Here is a 24,353-nt window from a genome sequence, read left to right on the forward strand (position 1 = left end):
GAACCTACTGCACTAACTAGAGTAGAAGTTTTACTCAAGCTACTATAAATACTTTTTCCTAGGTTACTTTCTTCTAACTCTAAGAGTAGAGAGTATGTATTCTCTCTATGTTCTAATAAAAGCATGAAAGCAATGCAGTAACTCATCTGAATTTGGTACATCTTGAATATTCTTTTCAAATTTGTTTCAAACATCTTTGTCAGCAGTAGTTGATGGTTGCAGTCAAAGAATAATGGGTCATTTTCATGACTGTGAATGGTCTTTTTCAGAATGTGGAACCATTGAAATTCAACTTGTGAGAACTCTTCATAACAAGAAGAGTTCTCTCAAGAGTTTTTTTTGTGGTTTTTGGTTTTCTTTTTAAGAAACTCAGTAAAATGTTTATTCAAAATAGAGTTTCACTGCTAAAGGCACAAAAATCAGGCACATTTGTATGCTTATTACATAACTCAGGAGAATTAAAAACAAAAACAACAAAAAACACAAACAGAATCATAAGCTTATAGAGATGGATATAAATACTGTTACATGAATGATATTGGCATTACAAAAAAAAAAAAAAAAAAAGGAAAGAAAACAAGGAAAATCTGTTGTAGGGAGGAGCACTTTAGTCTGTTATTGCTGGAGTTTTCTAAGGAGAATGAGATGAATGAGATGAGAAAATACCCCAAATATACTGCATAAAACTTCACATAGGCGCATGCAAACCTATTAATTTGGGACTTTCTGCATCAAATTGTGGTTTAATCCACTCCAGAGTGCTTCCTGCATTGTAATGTACTATGCACAAAGATCACCTCTTGCCAATTATATCTACAAGTCTCTTTATAGCTATCATTTTCTTGTTTTCTTTTGTTTTTTTGTTTTTTTTTTGTTTTTTTGTAAATCTGTTTCTTCACCCTCTGTTATATTGTGAAAGACCCTGGAGGGCTAAATTCTGACTGTTACTTGAGTGACTGAGGAAAGTTCTGTTTTAGACTTCTTCACATGTGTCTTGAGTATGAGAATATTCCAATGGTGGTTGTGCTTTTTCCCATTTTGGCATTCTTTTTTCAATCTCCATTGCTAAAGCAGTGGTAAAAGCGTTTACTAAGTATGCCTTGCTGCATAATTTATGATTAGACATGAGAGGTGAAGGCTAACTCAGTAGTGTGTTTCACATAAACCAATGCTCTGAGTTGAGGGTCGGAAAGGCAACTTTGGCATTGAGGGAATTTATGACATTTTAAAAGCCTAGAGAAGCTGAAACAATACAAAATATCAAAGGCTGGGAATATTTCATGCTCTGGCTTGAAATTTTAATTTTATTTTTGTTGTTGTTGTTGTTCTTACAAGCCAAGTTAACAGCAAAAGCTGCAGCCTTTCTATTGGATACATTTTGGGTTAATTTGCTGATCTTTTGTAACATCTCTAAATCCAACTTGCTGAAAAGAAATGCTTGGTTTTGGATTGTTTGAACTCTTCTAGGAACAGAAGTGACTTATTAATCTCAGTGACATGGTGTAATGAGGGGATCAAATCCAAGTCCAGCTCAGATTTTCTCCTACAGCTTTGGAATATGCTGAATGCTCTCCTTCATATAAAGCATTTTGGGAAGTGGGTTGAACAGGTTAAATCCTGACTTTCCTGGAATTGATGATAAGCACTTACGCTTACTCTAGGTCAGTATTCAGAACTGTTAGATTAGGGCTGAAAGCTATTGTGTCAGTAGAAAGTACATTTGGATCCCTGTGAAGACTGGAAATACAGCTGGCTGTCCGGTGGTCCTGGGCAGCCAGGAAAGAGTGTTGATTATGGACTATAAGGGATGTTCTTCTGAATTTCCATGTCCTTCCCTCTCAGCCACCCAATTCGTTTGTTGGAATACATCGCCAAGGGGTTAATTCTTAGTATTTTAGTTTTTTAACCTTCTAGTTTTCTGGCTTAGAATACAGTCAGGCTTCAAAACTATCCAGGAAATATTTTTACATTAGCAAAACCATGTCATTACAAAATGCATGTGTTAATGAGTAATTAGTACTGTAAATAAATGCCAGTGAAGTTGAATAGGTCCGTAGGTGAATTGGAACCATGTGACAAACACAACTGAAATGCATTTGGGCCAACGAGCCAATGAAATATATATATTCCAGACTCAGACTGAAATAGTGTTTTTTGTCCCTGTATCTACTAGTGTAGTGCTTTCACTGAATTTCATTTATTTCTAAGCTCATATTGAACTATGTTTTTATGTTGAAAATAATACTTCAGGTATTTTACCAACAGATTACAGGTAATAGCTTTGCTTCATGTAGTTTTTTTATTTTCTATTTCACAGCTGAGTCCATAAATAAACTTGCACAATCTGCAATTTAATCAAACTTAATCTTTCCTCCAGCACCCGCAGGAACTGCCAGTGATGCAAACATTTGGGAATTCTAATTGTATATACAGTGTTACCTAAATCCTTTAATCTCTCCTGGAGAAATACTTTCCTGTCTGTTATCTGAAAACCAAAAGACTTCAGTTAGTATAAACTCTTCCTGAAGGGAAAAAGGAAAAGGTGATTTTTTTAAATAAGAATTTATTAATGCTCGTATTACTTTACTGGAAGCTGAATCTCATTGCGTTCTTTGCTATGTGAACATACAGACAGATGTACTTTTTTTTTTCTATGTTATATACACTTGCAATATTTATTTTTAATTAGGGTTTCTATTTCAGTTGAAACTTTTGGATGTGTGTGTTCATGCTGATTTTTTTAAAACTCAGAGAACATATCTTGCATGTAGGAAGTCACATTATGGAAAGTAAAAGTATTTTAAATCTATATAACAGAAGTATCTGGGACTTGACAGTCTAGAAAGAGATGGGAGTTCTTAGCAAGTATATTTTACCTTCCAAGAGCCCAGAGAAGCCTCCAACAAAGGCCTTCTCTCATTAATCACATGTCAGGATTTTGTGTCTGTTGTTCTAATTTCAAAAGTACTCTACCCCAAGAAAGGACCTGCAATAAAATCAATGTCTTGGAGATAAGAACAACAGGCTGAAACAAAGTAGATTGCTGGAACTGGATGACTAAACCAACTGGAAGCTCATTCTTTGAAAGCTTGCTTAGATAGTCTGTGCATGTTTTTTTTTTTTTCTCTTTCTCTCTCTCTCTTTTTTTTTTTTTTTTCCCCTGAAATGTGCACATGTAGCTGCAGTTTCTAACTGGTGAGCTCCCTTGAGAAAATGAGCTTTGAGGAGGCAGGACTTGGAGGATAATCATGGTAGATGAGGTCAGGAAGAGAGTTTGCGCCAAAGAGGCCCTGCATACAGCATAAGAAGAGTGTGATGCAAGAATCTTTATTTCTTGCGGCAGACCACTTGGTGTGTGGTGGGATTTTGTTTATTTCCCCCTTCCCTGCCCTGCCAGCACACAAGTCTGATGTGTCAACTGGTGTGATGAATGGTGCTAGTCTGTAGCTGGAGAATGATGTGGCAATCCCTTCCCCACTCCAGGAGGCTTCGTGCCACAGATCTGCCTGTGATGCAGACACAGCTCTGGTCAGAAGGATTCTGGAGGGGGGAGAAGCCACAGCAGGATCTGTACATCTGTGGAATAAGGGCTGAATTGCAGAGAACCATTTGGGAAAGCAAGTTGTGCATGGTCAGTAGTTTCTCATTTATAATTAGCATCCTGACACTGAGCAAGACTGGAGGGGAATCCCTTCTCACCAGATCTCTCTGCTACACTGGGGGTCTCTCAAAGCAGAGGGGTGCCCTCATGGATGTCTAGGGTGTAGTGAGACCCAGAGGCTTCTGGTGTGCTGACACATGGTCACCAGCTCCAGTCGCAGCAGCATGCTGCTCGGTGTTGGTGCTGAATGAGGGCTGGACTGTCTTGTCCAGAAGCAGAGTTGCCTCCTCTCTGACCACCTGACTGCTGTTACTTGCAAAAGCACCTGTTACGGCTGAGTGCTGGATCAGCAATCCTTCTATGGGTTGGGTTTAAATGTATATTTTGGCAAGAATTCTCAGGGTTTGGGGTTGGGCTAGGCTTGGCAGGCTGTTTAGGGAGAAAAAAAAAAAAAGGATAGAACAAGACTCTTCAAAACTTTGTATTATCTGAATAGAAGTTCAGATATCACAAGGGTATCACAGAAAAACTTTTTTTTTTTTTTTTAAATGAAAATAGATTTTTCCAGTTTTAATCTCTAAGTGGGTAGGGTACAATTCGACCAGTATGATTGAATTACAGAAAGATAAGGAAGACTAAACAAAATGGCACTGTTGTTAAACAGCCTCTCAGTGCCTAACCAGTCTCTCATACCAGTGCCTAGCCAGCCTCTCAGAGCCTAACAAGTCTCTCATACCTATTTATGAGAGAAACAGTAAGGCTGAGCTCTTTGTGGGGAGCATACTACACACAAGCCTATGAGTCACTTTAGCACTGCTGAAGTGAAATAATTTCAGTGGGTCACTCTGGAGTTGTGACTATGAACAAGGTTCTGTTATTAGGAGCCATAACTGAGTGGGGGGAAGGGTGAAGAGATAGAAGGTGATCAGCAATTTCTTTTAAATGTTGCTTGTCTACAAATGAAGATAATGGCTTAGCTTTAGGTAAGCCAAATTACTCCATTACTTTTGCTGCTAAAACTTTGATATGTCATCCTGTAATTTTTAAAATAAATATCCTTTAGCTTGTGATGCTGAAGGCCATTATCCAAAAAGAAGGGGGAGGTCTTGTTCTCCTCCCTACCCACTCTCTGTTGTGTGGTCCTGCCCCTTCCTGCCTCCAGCTGTGGGGCTTCTCATCTCTGCTGGGAGCCTGTCCGACTTGCTTGTTTGGAAGATTCCTGTGTGGTTGTTCCCTGTTTTGTTTTGTTTTTTCCTCCCCCTCCTTCTGGGTTATTTTTTGGTGGGTTCAGCCACCCCATGGAAGGATCCAGTGGCTGCCAGAATGGTCAAGGAAAGTGGAAGGATAATGCAGCCAGGAACTGGGAAGTAAAAGGTCAATTTTAGCCTTCCCTGCTAGTCTGGCTCAGCTAAAGCATCTAATTTCATTCCTTCCTTCAAAACAGCGCATGTGGACACTGTTAAGTAGCATTGCAGATGCAAAGCTAGAGAGCTTTAAGAATGCTGTCAGGCAGTCTCAAAACTGTAAGTAAGGAAATGTCAGATTTTAGGTTACTCATGCGGAATAAATTCTGCATGCTTTCAGGTGCTTTTTCACCTCTTGTTGTTAACACCTAGCTGCTCTTCCTGATTTAGCTGGTTGGTGGGTTCCTGGGACAACCCCTCTCTGTCTCTTGTTTAGGGAGTCCAGTCTCCCATCATGTTGCAGCTAACTTCATTCCCTCAGCCCACCCAGTCTCCAGCCATGGTTTGGTGATTTACAAAAAACAAACAAACACAATTATTACTATTTTTTTTTAAGCTCTTTGACTGTTTTCTTCCAAAGCAGCCCCCAGTCACTGGCAAGAGAGAGAAGAAGACTCCCTGTCTTCAGCTCGCATGCCAGCACTGGTCTGCCGCGGTGCACAGCTGATTGAAACCACATGTTTTCCACTGGGGATGGTGACTCTGCATTCTGGGCAGGACTCAGGCCTGAGGGAATGGTGTGCAAAGTGACAATGCAGTCTTCAGAAGTTTGAGCTGCTAAACTAACTTTGGTAAGGCTTGCAGCTGGTGTATCAGGGTGGTTGTGTACCCCTCAGTGCCACACACCAGCTAATGTAATCAGAAGATTTTATTCCCTACTACGGATCTTACTTCTCTATTGAGCTAAACAGGCAATTGAAATTTGACAGGAAAGACTTTCCTTCATGAAGAAAAGGCCACCAGAAGTGTCTAATGCTGAAAAATGTAGCTTCTGGCTTCATTTTCTGAAACATCCAAACTGTTTGGCTGAAACTTGTGCAAGAAAATTTGGCCTCAGGCAGGCATCTGGCATGGAAAGTTTCAGACAAAACTGCTATTTTGGCAAAGTTGTACACGATGAAGATGTGTTTTAAGGGTGCAAACTGTTGAACAATCTTTGTAGTAATACAGAACTTAAATTTTGGTGGATAAAGGTAATCTGTGCTGGAGTTTTAGGCTGAACAGCAATAACTTTCTTTCCCCTTGCTGTAAGGAGGAACCCTTACCCAAACTGATTTTTTCCCACAACCAACAGTGTCAGTTAATTTTTTCTTCTGACACGCACTTAAGTAGTTTTTTTTTGTGCAGCTTTAGCTATTATTGAGTGAAGTGTGGAGAAGGTCTCTGCTAGTGTTAAGTATAACTTCAGGAAGAATATCCTTGAATTGTGGTGGTGTACAAAGCTTTTCTTGCAGATTCCTGCAGCGAACTGCTAATGCCATCAGGAAGCCAAGCAGCAGATTGTGTTGTGGGTTTCAGCTTTATAATTAGTTCTGGACTGCTCTGAGCATGTGCATCACCTGGGCTTGGAAGTAACTGCAAATCCCCTTGGGTGTCTTGCATCTGCATCTCAGAGGAGGTGTTCAAGAAACACAGCAACTGCCCCGCATATCCTGTTTTGATTTGGTTGATTTATTGTCCTGTAGTTTATAGGCTGACTGTGTGAAGGGCATGAGTCTCAAGTTTGACTGCACTGTGAAAGAAAGCTCTTTTCAAATCACCCTGCAATTCTTACTGGAGTTCTGTCCAGCAATGGGAGCTTACTACAGCTACAGCTGCCTTTGTAGCTCTTGCTGAAACTTGAAACTGGGAGAAAGGTAGAAAAAATCCGTACGTAGATTTTTGAATGTGATCTTTCAGCTAGCCCCGCACAGGATTTATTTTTTCCTGTTTGTTTTCTTATGGCTGTGTTTAGCAGTGTTTGTTTCAAGGATGCTAATCCGCTGGTGTGTCATATTTAAGGACAAAATTGTTTGTTAGATAAAACCTCCTTCTATTCAGAATTTAAGCTCTGTTTGTGAATGCTGTTTCTGGGAACCTAGATGTACTACTTACCTTCATTAATATCCTATCAATGACCTATTCTTTCAAATAAATTAAGGCTCCTTAGATCGTCCCTCATATTTCACTTTTTTAAGATCTCTGGACATTCTTGTTGCTGTCCTCTGGCCTCCCTTCACCTTTTCTCTAAATCTTTGGTAAACTTTTTTTTTTTTTTTTTTTTTTTCATCTTTTGCTAAAATGTAAACCGATGAATTGGATGCATTGAAAGTGTGTGGAATCTCATTGCTTTTTGTCGCTGGGTAATATCCTTGATTTGGAAGTTTTCAGTGCAGAGCTTCAGTTTAGCTTTTTTGTTTTTTCTCTGCACTTTGTCATAATTTTGACTGCTGCTTAGTTGTGACTTATTTTATTCTGTTAGCTGTTCTTCCTTTCTGTTTATATATTTGAATTCTCTTTCTTGGAACTTGTCCTTACTGAGTGTTGTCCTTCAGATTTCATGCCGCTTTATGTTGTACTTTCAAGAAATAACTAAGTAATGTTCTGTGTTACTACTACGACCGGATCCCTGGATGCTTCGAGTACTTCTCAGAAGTAAAAACAAAAGCTCATTCATCGTCTTGTTCCGACTGGAAATAGGAGAATGGGGCAATTTTGAAGTAGAGACCATTCTGATCTCTTCTCATTTTTTCCTTTCACCCAGAAACACTCCAAATCTGTATGTCTGCTGTTTTCTGGACATCTGAGCGAGTACAGACATTCTCAAGATACAGCAAAAGATTGTCCATTTATCATTTCTGGCTGAAAAAAACAACAAAGCTGTTCCAAAATGCATCAATATAATATTACTGCAGTTTTGTTTTTTCTCCTTTGACTTTATTGGTGTCAGTTCATTGGTAACTCTTGATATGAACTAAGTTCTTTTTGTTTATGGTATGCAATTCCTATAGGCATGTCCAGTTACTGACTTTTATTTCTATGAGGACACCTTTTGAACTCCTCTACTTAAGATAGTGTCTGCCATGCAGTGAGAAGTCGTAATGGTTGTCTTCTATTTAGTAAGTTTTAGCTTAGTGTATTTTTTTTTTGTTGTCTTCTCAGATGTCTTTCTTTCAGAAAGTTCTCCTAAATGGGCTTAGTGGAAACCACCCAGTTGGCAATATCTTAACACAGCACAAGAATTTTTTGATGTAGGTATGTTCCCAATGTTACAGCATATACAAGCAATGTGACTATCATGTAAGTATCTGTTTTAATTATGAAGAGGAAAAACAAGCATCCCTGTTTTTTGGAGAGGGCTGGTGCCTTTGTCATGGTCAGAACTTAACACCAGGATATGACGGATAAGCAGTGAAAAATTCACCCTCAACTAAGTTTCTCCACTACCTGTTTTCTTAAAGAAGCTGTTTCCCAGTGATTTCATGATACATGTTTATTCTTCTGAACTTTTAAAAGGTCACTCATCATTTCAAGGGCTCTCTCAGATGATTACTAATCAGTCTAACTTCCTGAATACCAGACAATCTAAGTGAAAACATAGTAACTGAGTCAGTTTGTTGTTTTGTTTCTAAGATTACATTTGTAGATGCATGTTAATACTCAAAAGCAGCTTGTATTTCTGTGATTAAATAGCAAGGCAAGCCTAATGGAAACGATGAGTTCATAAACTGTAGGCAATGGAGTTAGAATTTTCAAGTGATATTGAGCATATCTAAACATATCCTATGAAGTCTTTCTGCTCAGAAAAATAAAATCTATGCAAACATCTACTATTTCAAAAGTAATGTGATAGTTGAGAAGTCTGATATATCTACAGCCTTGATGTTGTATATTAATTTCTTCTGGGAAATGAATTCAAACAATGTCACTAACCAAAGGGATTTGTGTCTTAATACTGTAGGGGGTGCATTAAAGCATTTAACCAGCTGAAAGATCAGTGTCGCAGTCTCTATTTGTTTTGTGCTTTAAGCCACAATTTTATTTCAACTGAGAGCTAAATAATATTATTCAGTATAAGTCACTGCAGAATGTTTCTAGCAACTCTTTCCAAAATCAAACAAAATGGAACACCCACCACCACCACACCACCCCAGTGAGCGTTGCCTGGGCTTTGCTGTTGGAGTCAAATGGAGTTCAATGTCTTGCTTTCGTGGCTGGGAATAAAAAAGTGGGTGGGGGTTTTCTTTATTTTCCCTCTGTCTGGTTTTTGCAGTGCATTTGTTTGACAGCATGCATAACAGTTTATCAGAATTGGGATAACACTTGCCTCCCTGAGATACTGTGTAGGACCATGACTATGAATTTAATTAGGTGTACATGTAGCATTATTGTCAGACATAAAAATTTGCTCTATGTTAATGCCTCACTATCCCAAGGTAAATATAAGTAGTTCCTTTTAAGAAGTATACTCCTTATATGCTGACTCACATAATGAACTAAGTTTACAGTATGTATTTAAAATCAGGGTAGATGCTTTAAGGAAGGTGCAGTAGTTGTAGTGTTATAATATCCTCTGTTTTTCCAGTATTGATGCAAATATGATAAGTATGTCTCCCAAGGAAGGGAAGAAAAAAAAGGCAAATAGAGGTTTTCTCCATTATTTTTTTCCATGCCTCATTTGTATTAGTCTAAAAACATAACTTGTTTTTGAGCAATTAACAACTACTTAAGTACAGTACCAACAAATCTAAGCTAATGCCTGACTTTCTGATATCTCAGAAAGCAGAAGAGAAAATGAAGAAGTCATCCTCATTTGTCACAGTATTGTGCTGCTAAACAGTCATTTTTGAACTGTTTCAAAACCAAATTTCTTATAATGCCTGTCTTCTAAGCAATATGCATATTTGCTCAATGATCATAAGGGCATGACTGCAGTGTGATGAAAATCTTCTGTGAATCATAGTAACTGTATTGAACTCTTGAATGCTTCTCTGTCCTATAAGTAAGAGTTTCAATGGTAGTTTACTGTTAGGAAACTGGATTGTTTGGGGTCTGATAAAGGGGTGTAGCAGTCTCAGTCTTAATTAAAGTTGTCCCTAGTACCATTCTTCTCTACTTGTCTTAGTGGTATTTTCAGAAAACAAAATAGTTTAAGATGCATGGCGAGGTAATGGTGCCTGCTTGTACCAAGACCCTTCTTGATCTTTTTTTCCAACAACAGCAATAACCACAACAAAAGTAGTTTAAGCTTTGGATTTTAGCCTTTCATTGTAAAGGAGCACACCATGGAAAAGGGTCAGGCTTGTTTTCATAATCTCATGTTCTTCATAGGCTGAGAAAAATTGCCTATAAGAATTAAGGGTGTCCTGTTTCTTGCCGTTAGTTGAGGCTGAGGTGGTTTGTTTGTTTGTTTCAGCGCTACATTATTCCATGTTGAAAAGCCGCTGCAATGGTTTTTCAGTCATCTCTGTTCAACTTTTTTCAAACTCTCCAAGAGTTTTCAAAATTTAAGCCATCACTGACTATTCTTTTGCATAGACTTCAATATCTGCTGTTCTACAGCTTTCTGTATCAGGTCAGTAATACGTCATTATTTAACATTTGTATCATAAAACTACATGTCCCTGCATAATTTGTACTCATGATTTGTATGAAGCATCTGCAGCTGAGAGGTGCCTGAAACAACGCCACCTGCTCGTGTCAAACCTGCCTCAGGTCAGGCAGAGCTTATTTTTCCCCAGTGTTGTCAAGAAGTGGTGGTGTGGTTGCGCTGCTCTGCAGGGCTGTGATTACAGAACAGCATAGGCTTTCCAAGTGGGCCTTTCAGCAGCAAGTCAATGCATCAGTCTCAGAGACAACTGCATGTCCATCATTTCAATCATTCTTCTTCATATTTTACCATATGCTCTCTTTTTTTTTTTTTTTTTTAGTCTAGTAGTGGTGCTGTTACCTTGTCTTACATGTATAGCTTTCCCCTGCGAGTTACTGTAACAATCTTTGTGTGCATTCCTGTAGTGTGCTTTGTTCCACTGCACTCTTCCTCTCACCAGCTGATTCCTATTTCTTTATTTTCCTTTTTAACCGTATTTGCATATTTTAGTGGTACTTTCCTTCCCCACCACACTCAGAACTGCTCCAGACTTATTTTTAGTATTTCACCTTATCTCTTCCTTGCATTTGCTTGTGGTTTAAGTACTTTCTGCTTATTGTTTCTTTTTATAGCTTCCTGTAAAAAACTTAAACATAAATATTGGTTTGAAAACAAGGCAGAGGATTGTTTTACTAGGTATAACTGTGACCAGCATGTTAGTTTTACATTTCAGGCATACATGCCTAATCTAACCTAACCTGTCATGGTTTTTTTGTTTGTATTTTTTTTTTGCTTTTTCTACAAACAAACCAATTTCTCAAGTACCTTTTTTTTATACAGCCTTATTGTAACAGCTCATAAAGAAACCAAAATCTGGTACAGAGAAGGTTTTCCACATCTGGGGACAGGAGCTATATGTGTTATTGTTCTTGCAGCATATTTCATTGCAATTTCATTGCTTTTAAGCCCTTAGAGAGATGGTGTCTCTGGAATAACAAAGAGAATCAGGGCTGCACACGTGCTGGAAGTGTTATCTGGCTCCAGCATATGGCCATTGAGAGCAACATTGCTGCAGAACTCCTGTGGTTTCTTATTTTAACCTGCAGTTGGGAGACAAGATGTTGGGCACATCCTAGATAAACAGACTCCTCTCAAGCTTTTGAAAGTGCTTTCCAGCTTTTCTGATAATTTTATGTTAACCCCCAACCCCAGATTCTAGTGATTCTAGTGAAAAAGGAGCAAAGTTACTCTCCATTCATGGGATAAATCCATACAGTAACCAAATGCGAGTGTTCTTGTAGTCAGTGATGCACAGCCTGAGCATGGAGGAGCACAATTGCTGCTCTCCTCCTGCAGCACTCTGTGAAGGCATCTACCCATCGAGAGGAGGTAAACCTGAAAATTTTGGTAAAAGACAAGCTCTGTTCTCTAGCACTACTTCCAGAGCTGCTCAGGCAGCATTTTAAATTTATTGCTGCAAAAAGGTGCAATGCAAAACCAGTCATCAGTGGCAGTGCAGATTATGAAGCCAGTGGCAAAAGCTTTGCTTAACACATCCTGGTACTCAGAAATGTTTTCCAAATACGAGGGCCAGCAGTTGAGGTGGATCTCAGTCCTAAAAGGCAAACAGACCTAGTGAGGGCACAGAGTGAGGAGGACAGATTGCTGTATAGGGGCTCCTGCAGCGGTGCCAGCAGCTCAGGCCCAGTTGCACACATTTATCAGCCAGCCCCTAGGCAAGTCCCCAGGAGTTGCCAGCTCTAAGTCTCTGATTTCTGTTTTCCAGTGAAACCCTCTTTCCAGGGGAGCTGCAGAAGAATCTCGATTTTGCAACAGTGATGATATCATCTCAAGTCATGGTGTTTTCACAGCTTCAGTCCAGATGAGATTGTTATCCAAATGATGAGTCAGTCCAGTTTAATCTTACAGCATGCTCTGGCTAGGCTGCAAAATGGACCATGCGCCACAGAAAGGCTGGGGGAGCTTTTTCTCTTATTCCTGAGCTATCTTGACAGGTCAGGTCAGACAAAAATGATTCCAGGAGCAAAAACCCAAAACGATCAGTTCAACCTGCTTGTTTATTTGCTTTTGACCTGGAAAGGTCTGTCCCACCCCAATGCAAAAGGTGACTGAAAAACTAGCTCAACATGAAATACATCCAACAAGTGTGTTTCTGGAATGTATCCTGTTCAAAACACACAACTGATCTGTTAACTTTCGCTGTAGACAGTGCAATAAAGTTTAAAATTAAAAACAAAACCCCAGTCCAAAAAAAAACACCTTAATTTTGTAAAGGTAGTGTTCAGTGAACACAAATTAATCCATTTTATATATAATTTCAGGTAGAATTCAATAACCTTTGATATAAATAAGAAAGAGGAGTTAGCTGTGTCTTTTTGTTGCAAAAGATGCCAGGCTTGATGATGATCTGCATGTGTTGCAGGCACTATTCATCCAACAGAGCTTGCAGACTGGCAAGGAGCTTGATGTGTATGTTTTATTTCCATTTTGATTTATTGAGAGGGTGGTTGAATATGCAACAGATTTTATTTTTTCTAGTGCTTTGAGATGATGACCATTGTTGAAGTTAATCTGCTAGGAAACTTTTGTGCTTTTTATATAAGCATTTTTACTGGTTAATGCTGAACAAGAGCTTCATTGTTCCCTTATCTTTTCTCTGGTTTAATGAAAAATAAATAAATCTCCTGATTCAACCTTTGTGCAGGAAGAATAAAAAGTTATTTTGTAAGGAGAGACTATTGCAAAGATTTTTGAACTTTATATAGAGAGTATTATAACCACGTCAAATAGGCAGATTTTATGTACTGTCACAGATCTGAAGCTCAGTAATGGACAACAGTCATTGAAAAGCATTTTCAGTACATGAACTGGTGCTTCATTAAAAACAAAACACAGCCCTGTTCAAAACAGGCTATAGTGATGATAGTGCTGAACTTTTGTTCTCCACCTGCATGTTTCCATCCTTTTCACGTTTAGGTAGTCTATTGCCATCCCCCACCCACCTTGATTTAGGTCGATCTCATAGCTTTATTACTCAACAGTGAGAGATCGTAGGGCCAAGCATTCTGAAAAAGGAAAAACAAACAAAGAGAAAATGCATAGTTGCTCAGTAAATTCCATTTTATACTCAAATGGTTTTGATTATATATATATATTTTTTTTTTTTCTGAACAATTAATTCTAGGGGCTTGACATAACCAAATAGGCAAAGACTCATTGCCAGACATTGAGGCCAGTATTAGAAGTGAAAAATCCACCTTGAGAATTTGGTGAGCTTTCTAAGAGACACACGTGCAGCTATCTAAACTAGGAAGTTTGTTCCAGAACAGAACTGAATTATGTGTTGAGTAAGATACTGTGAGCAGGAATGTATGCAAATGTTGGTACTGCATGATGTTAAAAGACCTTTGTGGTTCAGTGAGATACGAGTCTGAGTAAAATTCTGATAAATGTTTGCGTAAATGTCTGGTCTATATGATGTTATTTTCTCTCTATTTTATAAATGCTGTTACTGATTTATTTACTTAATTATTTACTTAAGATCTACTTAATTCTGTCCATGATGAAATGACTTGGATAAAAATAAATATTAGGACCATATTTATTAGGAAACAGAAGATAAAATATGTAAATTGTAACTGTGTATTTTAAAGGCCCAGCTAATGCTGAGAATTCACATTATCAATTTACAGAATGCAGTGCACATTTTGAATTGTTTTGAAACAGCAAGCTATATGATAGTGGATAGACCTGTGTCAAGGTACATTGTGCATTTAGTTTTGCACTGAATTCTGTGTTTATATGGATCTTGAAGTGTAACAACATGATCTAACAGTAATTGTGTATTTAAAGATCATTTTAATAATCCAATTAAGTGCTTGAAACTTACAGAGCAGGCAGATTGTTAAAGCTGATGAGATGCAGGGATCTAAATAACAGATGTCTATCCACGTATTGGGAGATCCTCAGATATGTAGGTTTGAGTTTGATTTATTTGCATTTCCCAAGGGGATGCATAATCTAGGACTTCACACCTTTTGGCAATAGTACAATCAGCTGCTTTGTTTACACTAGTTTGTAGACGGAATTTGCTTTTGAAAGGATTAATGTGAGTGAAAGCTTTAAAAAGAAAACTCACAACTCAATGGACAGAAAGGCTGTCTGTCCTAAAGTCTACTCCCTGTGACCTTGCCTAACCTTGTTGAGTATCTGCTGTTGTCCAATAGCCTCATTCTCTTACACACAGGGGCAGAAGCATCCCCTATAGGTGTTATGAGTGAGGTTATATTCTGCACAGAAGTACAATATGAGAAAAGTTCATGCCAGCTGTAAAGGTAAGTTTGTCTTTTAGTAGGTGAATTTGTATTACCTTATAGGATGGACAGACTGTTGTGGAATGTTGCTATAGGAATTGTTTCTACAGTGAGTATGGTAGGAAAAAAAATCAGGTTAATAACAAAACTATATCTCAGTGATGAGGTGGATTGAAGCTACTTCTGGAGACACGATCTTTTCATTTGGTATCGCTTGTCATTTGTTGTAATTAGTGGAGAATGAGGAACACCAGAAAGCAAGTCCAGGCTGCAGATTCCAGATGGAATAGTTGAGGATTCTGTTTGAGGTACAAGAAGAGCTGTTGGCACAACACATGATGCTGAGGAGTACACCAAAATCCAAAAGGGTCAGGATTTGCAATAGCTGCATTCAGGTTTAGTTCACGGTGTTTCTACACACTTAGTTGTATAATTGGAAAACTGTGATGGCAGTGATGCCCTTTTCCTTTCATTTTTTTCTATGTATTTAGATAGCAAGAAGGTATAGCCCTGCCTTACACATGTGCATATCCATGCACAGCTTCAGTTGTAGTGTACAGAACATCATCAGAGAGATGGTGGAGCATTTTCAAAGAAGTGCAGTTGAGAAGGATGCAGATGTTTTTTTCCTCCAGCACTTTTCAGCTTTTAAAAGTTATTTTCACAGTTGTATACATTTAAAGGACAGAAAAATATTATTATGATTCCCCAGTCTAACAACTCATAATGCACAAAGCAAGCCAGAATTGTACATGGCTCAGCTTTTAGAAGTATGCCTAATCTTGGCTTTAAAATTGAATCCAGTCACTAAAATAAGTCATCAGATTCTTCCAGTTCCTTGGTCTAAAATGAGTTTTCCAGAATATGAATTACTAGTCTAGATTTTTCCAAGCTCTTTGCACTGAGCCTCCATTTTAAAGTGAACTGAACATTTCATTCCTTTAATTATTAATTTATGAAATATGCAGTATCAGAAACATCTTACATCTATTCTCTCTTGGCTGTGGTTAAATAGTTAGTCATTAACATTGGTTAAAGCTCATGTTCAGTAGATGTTTGCAGAGATATCATATCTGTGTATTTCTCTGAGTACACTGCCTTTTTTCCAGACTGGATAAAATAATCTTCATGAACCTTTTCATGTTTATTGTTGTATATGATGTCCAGATATTCATATGTCTACACACAAAGGTGTGTGTGGGGACATGGCGGCTCTGATCCACCGTGACCCCTTTCACTTCTCCTGAGTCACTAGTGGTTCTCCTCAGCTCGTGCACAGTCAAAATTCAATGTTTTGCTCCAGAAGGATGTTTCTGGCACGTGTTTCGTTTTCTGCATATTAGTGTGCTGAACTGCTCGTCTATATTGAATATTTTTGAAGGATGCTTCATTTTCAGTTTGAATGAAGATGAAACTGAATGAAAGCATTTTTGAATTGTGGCAGATGAGTCATAGATGTGCCTTCTCCTGGCAGTAACCAGCAGTAACTCATGCCTCAGTTTGCTGAGCTGCATCACCTTGATCCAGGGTGGGTCTGGCGCTGATGAAGGTGTGGCCGCTCCACGCTGTGGAAACCCTGCACACCATGACACTGGAGAGCAGACCACACCTGTAATGTGACTTTCTGGAGGGACTGAGATGGAGGATTGTTTGCAAGCATAAGCTGTGAGTAACACTGGAACAACCTGAGTCACAGAATCCTTCCAGTTCCTCAGGTACAGTCCTCAAGCTGCAGATATTTGACTATTGCAGTCATTCTGCTAAGTGTTCACCACGGTGTTCACAGCACCAGCTTCCTTTTGAGAATTAATTATAGTGGTGTTTGCTTTGTGTAAGGAAACAAGGCTGTTTGCAGGGGCATCTGCTTTGCCTAAAAGCAAATTGGGGGCCCAGTATTGTGTCCCATGCTGGCCTAACTTCAGCAGACACCTTCAATAGGTGGCTTTTTCTTCAGCTTGTTTGTCCAAAACAACTTCTCTTCCCTTCAGTTTGAAAGACTGTTCCTTCCTACACAGTCCTCGTGTCTTTGATCTACTGTGTTCACGAGGTTTTTCCTGTCCTAAGTATTGTCTTTTTAATAAGCAGTTCTCCAGAGTTTGCTGAGAAATGGCATAATCAAGTCATTCTTTCCTTTCCTGCCTGTTTTTCTCACCAGCCTCTTATTAAACAATAGCCAATATATTTCTATAATAAATATCTTAATACAATATTCATAAATTATGAAGAGTAGTTCCAATTCTGTCACAGTGAACTCATGGGAGTGAATTGCTTTTTACAACAAGCACGGATTCCAAGTTTTTTTGGGCTGATGCTGTAGCTCATGTACAAATTATTAACTATTTGGACAGCAAAAGCCTAGCTTCCTTTTAAGGTAAAATCCCTTAGTACAAAAACAGCAAGGTTTTATTTGGTACCAAAAATTAGCAGTATTTTCCTTATGACTTCCCATCTTCCTCCTAATTGTTCCTTCTTCCCCCCACCCCACACACAATAACTCCTTAGAAGCTGTACTTAGGAGTTGCTGCAAGAAGTGATTATACCACAGTGAATATTTGGCTCTGCTTGATGGATGTAACATTGCAGGTGACCAAGAAAGGGGGCTTCAGATGAGGATCTTGCGTATTGAGACTTCAGTGACCTAGTGAGGAAAGTAAGAAAGGAAACTCACAATTCCACTCCCAGTTGGTGAATTCCTGAGCAGTTAGGCTATCAGTAATTCTAGCCAAGATTGCTCCCTTAGTGATGATTTTTTATGTGATGTGTAATTTTCTCTTGAGATACCAACAATGGAAGTACTACACATTAGCTTTTCTTTACCTCATAAGTTTTAATAAATTTTGGAATTACAAAAGATCTTGAGTAAGTTTTCAAAACATAATGTAATGGCTGTAGGTTTAAGGAATTTTGTAAATCAATAAATACAGAGCGATGGAACAAATCTCCTGCTTGAGAATTTGCAGTTCAGGGGAGATGTTGGAAATCCAAGTTATTTGATCTACTCTCAGTTGGGGGGCAGCATGCAAAGTTTTGTCTGGATGAGAAAAGAGGGAAATGAGTCCTGTGTTTAAATCTCCCCTGCAGCTGGTATGAAAATTTGGAAACTCTCATTCTTCTAGTGATTTTTCAGCGATGTATTGGCCCCATTAAAGTCAGTGGGAGTTTTGCCACAGCTTTTAATGAGGTCAGAAAGAGAATAGTGCATTTCAACTGATTTTTTTTTTTTTTTGAAGTTGGAAGTGTTTCATACTCATTTCTTTTACAGTGATATATTTGAGAAACAAATCCGCCTGTAATTAGATGGCATTTTCTGCAGCGTGATAGGAAGAAACCTACCTGCAAGGTGGCAAGGAATAACTATCTCACACTGTCTCATGAGAACAGCCGTCATTGTTAGTGTTTTTTTTTAAACTTGTTGACACATAGAATTTGGACTTTTTGGCACGTGAGGGGTAGGCAGTTCAGTTACAGATTTCATATCTACAAGCTCTGTCTTTCATAGAAAAAGAGTGGAATAAACAAGACGTAATTCAAAGGAAAGACAAGGAAACATGGACTTGACTGTGATACCTAGTGAGTTTGAACTATTTTTCAAAATATTTGTTATATTTCACATCTTACATCATGCCAACAGGATCGAGACATGATGTATTGTCAGCATTCCGTCTGTTACTAGTGGAACATGTCTGTCTATGAGCAGAATATGGCACATTTTCAACAATCTGTCACAATAATGCACTCATTAATATGCTTGTGCAGGCTTATAACAGTTAAATATTTATGATATGGAAATGTTTGCTCTCTTTAATTTGCAAGCAAAGACTAGTCAAAGATTCGCTTTCTGTTCTTCAGGTAAAAAGTTCTGTTCCTCCTAAGGAGTGTTATTCTAGTAGGAAATAATTTGATGAAAATATGAAGCCGGATGGAGGGGGAGGGAATCCTTTGCTTATTTTCTGCTGTTTGACTGAAGTTGTGCAACCACTTAAGTTTTAAAGCACCTGCTCCTGTTCTGTTATCTGACTGAATATTTTGATGACTCAATCTGTTGCATTTAAAAAACAAAGCAAAACAATGACACACTGAAGTATCTAAGTTCCCTTTCTTCTTGACCCAGGTGTTTCCCGTGGTGAGTATGCATTGCTTACCACAAACTGGTGACAGCGGAGCTCCTCATGGCATGCAGAGAGAACTTACTCATAACTTTTGTGACATCTTGTCTTTCCTTAAGAACTAATGCTCATCCCTATTCTCTTTTGAGATGAATGTACCTCCTCTTATGCTTGCAGGTCACTTATAAATGTACGTAGGGCCCTTTAGCAATGTGAGTTGGTGTTCCTGGTGCTATCTCTTGAGAAACACTGCTCAGTGTCTGGTTGCCTGCTTGAAGATGCAGAAGATGGCAGGAGCTTGACCTTTCCTCCTGGGCAACTCCTCCTGCAGGAACACAGGTCCTGCAAGGGGACTAAGTAGAAGGAGAAGTGGCATTGGGACTGGTTCACATGACAACTGTTCTTTCTCTTGCTTTCTTCCTCCTTCCCTTTCTTCCTCCTTCTCACTCTGTAGCTACTATCTCTCAGTGGATTATTCTGTCCTCTTTTTTTTTTTTTTTTTTTTTTTTATTTTCAGTCCCTGGGACAATAAAGCATGGTGCAATGTACCACTCACCCGGAAAATGAATAATCCCTAATGCTCATCCCACATTCCTTCCTGAAGTGTTGTCCCTTCTGGCTCTGTGGTTTGAGGGCTGCCTCGCCCTGCTGGACAGGGTGAGCCTTCATTTGACCCTGTGCTTATCCAGCAACACCTAAGGATGGGAGCTGCATGCAGTGCCAGCTCACATTGACCTGACTGGGGAGACAGTCAGAAGTGATTGCGCCTTAGTGTGTGAGCCTCTCTCTGTTTGTTTTAAATACCAAGTTTGCAAAATCAATATAAATAGGAGCTACTTCCACTCTTGTAGTTCAAAGCATTCTCATAGTGTTTGTAAGTGCTAACGAACAATGATCAGAGGAAGCAGAATCCAGGCTTCCAGGACTTGCACATTTTGGGTTATGAGATGCTCAAGCTTGTGTTTTGTAAACAAGGTCTAGAAACTCCTCTGCATACTTGTATTTTGGACTATAGCAACCTTTAGAAGAAAAGATCTAATTGTGCCTGGATTTATTTTACAAACTGGGGCCGTTTCAGCAATCTGTGTGGCCTTCCATTCAGTTGTTTGTTTAAGCCAGGCCAAAAGCCACTTATCTAAAGATGATTTATTCTCACTCTTGAGCTGACAGAGCCAAGCTGGGAAGGGTGAAAACTGAGTTGTAGGGTTTAGTATGAGCCCCCACCAGACAAAACCATAAGGGAAGCTTTGAGCACTGTCCATTACATTGTTCTGGAAGGTACTTGCAAGTCTTGTGCCTTGCTTGTAGGACACCTTTTTTAAAATAAACAGCAGTGGTATGTATGTGATTGACTCAGATTTGAACTTTGCAGCTGTTCCTTCCTATCTGTATGGTATGCCAGAGCAAAACTCTCCCTCTAGCTCAACATCTCTGAGATCAAAATTTTTACTCAAATATTATAATTTGGATCAGCTTCTGACTTCTTGGTTTTGGCAGTGTGAGCAAAATGGAGGCAAGTGTGTTTCTTTATCTAGTTCAGAAAATTAGATGTTATTTATTTCCTTAACATATAGCAATGTTCTGTAGTAAAAGGCAACAGATAAATATTCTTAGTGACATATGTGGAAGTATAACTTGAGGCATAATATCTGGCTGTCAGAGTTGTTCGTTAGACTCAAGGAACCAAAATACACGTTTTCTTTTTCTTTCTTTTTTTTTTTTTTTTTTTTTTTCTCCCCTTCATTCAGGAACTCAGTTTTATCTTCATTGGATGCTGTCAGGATCTAACATCTTTTAACTGTTAAACTTCACTAAATGCCAAGATTGACCATGAGCATGGTTGAGGGAACACAGGGTAAATGAGACTGATGGTGAAGGGGTGAAGTTTCCAGATATGTTAACATCAGCATTGAAAACCATCTGTAGGTCCTTTTGCCCCTTGTTCCTGCTGCAGCATCAGTTTGCTGCTGCCTTAGTGGTTTTGGAAGGGTACAGTATGAACTGGTTGGCTGAAATGAACCACATTTTAAAACACCTTTCCCCTCAAAAAAACAAGCAAACAAACAAACAAACAAAACAAAACAAAACACACAAAAAAACCAATGCATGTTTAACTCAGAGAGCTTCTGTGGTGCATCCAAGAGCTCTAGTGGCTAACTGAGGAGCTGGTGGTGGGGTGGGGTGACTGTTGGGACCCAACCCAACCCAGCTACACACTGCACTAAATAACTCACCCCCACAGATGAAGAACATGGCCGTAAAAACAGGGGCACGCCCAAAAGAGTAAGGGGTGATCCTAAAACAAGGAGTCTGCTTCCTCAACGAGTATTGATTTGAGTGAGTTTATACCAGTGGGGTTAAACAACCATTGTATATTTTGAATATGGGCTGTCAAAACAAATATTTTGACAGTCGCTCAGAAGTGGATGTTGAGTGGCGTGCTGTGAAGAACATGCAGTTCTATCATGGAAAAAACTCGTCAAGGTCTGGGAAATTGAGAGGAGGAATAAACAGCCAGTTTTCAGCCTGAAAGTAGACTAGCTTGAACTTCTGTGAAGCAAAAATGGGAGAAAAAGGGGTGAGCAGCATGCTGGAGGGCAGCTTCACAAAGCACAGCTATTTAATGCAGTGTGTAGCTGGAGAGAGTTTGGTGTACGGTGCATGCATTTTGTTGGAGTCATTGAAGATATGGGTTAATTCATTTGGAAAGTCAAGGTGGTGCATGTAGGAAGGAAAAGGTTGACTCCACAAGCATGACTGAACTGTGAATTATTTCCAGTGCTTCATCTGCAACCTTTCTCTGCCAAGTCTCACGAGTTAGAAATGCCCCCTGCCCCTCCTCTGACCTGTGCACTGTATTCCTTGCATGTTTTTGTCCTCTTCCTTATAAAAGGAGGTGTACAGGACTGGCAGTCACGCTCAAGATTATCGCTAGTGCAAGAACTAATTTATGCAGGTGCTCTCCTGTGAATAATCATGGGTGTCTCTGGAGATGCTTTTCATACCAGAATAAAGTGGTAGTTACTTAGGAAAAGCTGAGTTCTGAATGTTTCATTTGAAAGCTAAGTATGTGCTGTTGAACTGTCATTATTGGTGACACTTACTAACTTTCACATGCTTTGAAGTTTTGCTACACAGCAGAACTGGGAAGTTTGAGTTCCAGTGAAGTCCAGAGATTTGGCACTGTTTCCATACCATTTTTACCAGGCAGTTCTACTCATGCAGTGACTTTTCTGGAGGTACTTTGTTTTAAAATGCTACCACAATGTATTTTTGAGCTTGCATTTCAAATGGAAAAGAATGTAATGGTGTGAACTCTTCCTCCTGGTTCTAACCATGCATCCAACGTTTGCTATCAGAAACATGTCTTTATGACTTCCTGTGTTCATATTAAGTTTCTATGTACATACTTAAATACACATGAACTTTGTTCTCCTCTACATTCAATAAACTGTATTTTATTATTTTATGTGGGTACAGGGTGAGTTGTAAGAGCTGTGATAGGTGTTCTGCTGCTGTCCTTTGCACCTTGATTAAAGCAGATTTAATTAGAAAGATGAGGATTTAACACAGGAGCAATGCTTGCACAAAAATACAGATTCTAGGGCTTTTTGGAACTTTTCTTAAAAATAAAGATGTTTTTTATTAAATTCTCTTTAATTGTGCTGCTGACATCAGAAGAATGTATGCTTTTCTTACATTCCAGTTGTTATTTAAAGTGGAAATACTGAGAGAATTAACTTTTTTTTGGCAGGCTGACACTTCAGTTCTCTGTTATTACAAAGGGTGTATTCGAGTCATCTGTGTGTCAGGTTGCTTGAAAACTTCATGATTTTCCCAGATTTTCCAGGGAAAAAACGTAAAGTGAGCAGAGCTATTATCACAGCACAGCTAAAGCACAACTAAGTATGTTTTGCCTTTTCTTAACATGTAATTTAGTAAGTTTTCATAATTAACCTAATAAAGCCTATGAAATTATTTGTCTGATTGCCAGATGTGCACTCTTTTTGGTGCTTTCTGATGTCTTTCTCTAGTTGGCTAGCAGCAATAGAGAGGCTGAAAGCTGTAGATTGTGCCCGGTATTCTAAGCACTATGTAGAATACCAGGAAGAAGCAGGAGCATCCATCAGAAAAACAGGCAGTGTGGTAACAGTGAACTAAGGGTGGCAAAATCCAGTTGTTGGTGTGGCAGCTTAGCTCCATACATCCTCAAGGCCCAGAGGAATCTAGAAACAGATCTAGAAAAAGAGTAATGTGGATAAGATCTTATGTATAAATCACTACTCCTAGTGTAGAACAGAGTAAAAATGGCTGGATTAAATTCTGAATCTGTTGAAATTGTGTATTTTTTTTTAGTTTTGCATTCAGCGGGACTAAGATTCAACCACTGAACTCAAAAACCCCTAAGAAATTGAACACCAACTCCCTTGCTCTTTGACAAAGCTAAAAAAAAAAAAAAAAAAAAAAAAAGCGTAAAGGAAGAGAATGTCTGTTTTTCTGCTATTTGCTGAGCCCTTTCTATTTGGCAGAGGTGTAGTAATGAGGCACTTTTTTGCCTTTGGTTGAATGCTGGTATGCTTTTTTGTGTGTGTGTGAGTAAAACTTGAAAGTGCCGTGCTCCCATCGTTGACGGGATAACATGAGTGCATTTCCTGTTCTCCCCATTTTTCCAAGCGACACATTTTGAGTTCAAGCACAGAGGCATGTGTGTTGATCCATCTGTTATTTTAAGGAAGATATTTGGATCCGAGTTAGAAGTGTAATGATCTCCGATTGCCTCTTGTACCAAGATAAGTATAGCTCTGGGAATGTCATCAGCTACTGTTCAAAGGCAGAAGAAAGGGAAGGCCCTTGGGGAATATCTTGCTGTAGTCCCAGCCCACAGAGGGCTGCAGGAAGGGTGGATGGAGGGCACGAAGGAGCCTGTAGCAGACCGGCAAACCAGGTCACCAGGACATTTTTCCACAGATTTACATTAGCAGTAGTGCAAGTCACCCTGAGGCTGCCAGTCTCAGCATCCATTCGCAATGAGACGCGACAGGCCTGCTGGCAGCTCACTGCTGCAAAATCCTGGCTTTAAAGCAGGAGGACCTCACGGTGCACCAGTTCTGCAACACCCTCCCTCAGGTCCGGGCTCTGTCCCTATGTTACCACCTCATCCCAGCAGGCAGGGGCTGTCCCCGAGGGGCTCCCCGCAGTGCGCCCCGTGCCTCCTGCCCAGACCCCCAGCAGGGCAGGGCAGCCGTTCAGCCCAGCTACGCGGCTGCAAAACCGCTTAAACACGTACGAGAGCTCTGCTGGGTCGCTGCCAGCAACCTTGGTAATTTCAAGCAGAGGAAGATGATGTGGGCGTGCTGAGGGGAGTGGGTGGGACAGTTCGACTGCGGAGACCTCGCTTGCAGACACAGAGCCACGGTGGGACGGGACCGAGCAGATAGTAGTGTACGTACAGCCGGGCTGCGGGATATTTATCACCCCCCTGGGATGAAACGGGGAGGT

General features: G+C 39.5%; 1 protein-coding gene across 2 annotated transcripts in view; it reads left to right on the forward strand.

Annotated features, from left to right (window-relative positions):
• Nucleotides 1–24,353, forward strand: part of LHFPL2 (LHFPL tetraspan subfamily member 2) — a 127,015-nt gene that overhangs the window by 88,132 nt on the left and 14,530 nt on the right. The window contains exon 1 of one of the 2 annotated variants that reach the window (XM_084304949.1): nt 24,269–24,296. The exons of the other annotated variant lie outside the window; for it this stretch is intronic. The gene's annotated coding sequence lies outside the window, so the exon portion shown is untranslated. Of the gene's footprint in view, nt 1–24,268; nt 24,297–24,353 lie in introns of those variants that run through there. 2 annotated transcript variants of the gene reach the window in all.

The sequence above is a fragment of the Netta rufina genome (assembly GCF_964035555.1).
Source record: "Netta rufina genome assembly, chromosome: Z".
NCBI lineage: Eukaryota > Metazoa > Chordata > Aves > Anseriformes > Anatidae > Netta > Netta rufina.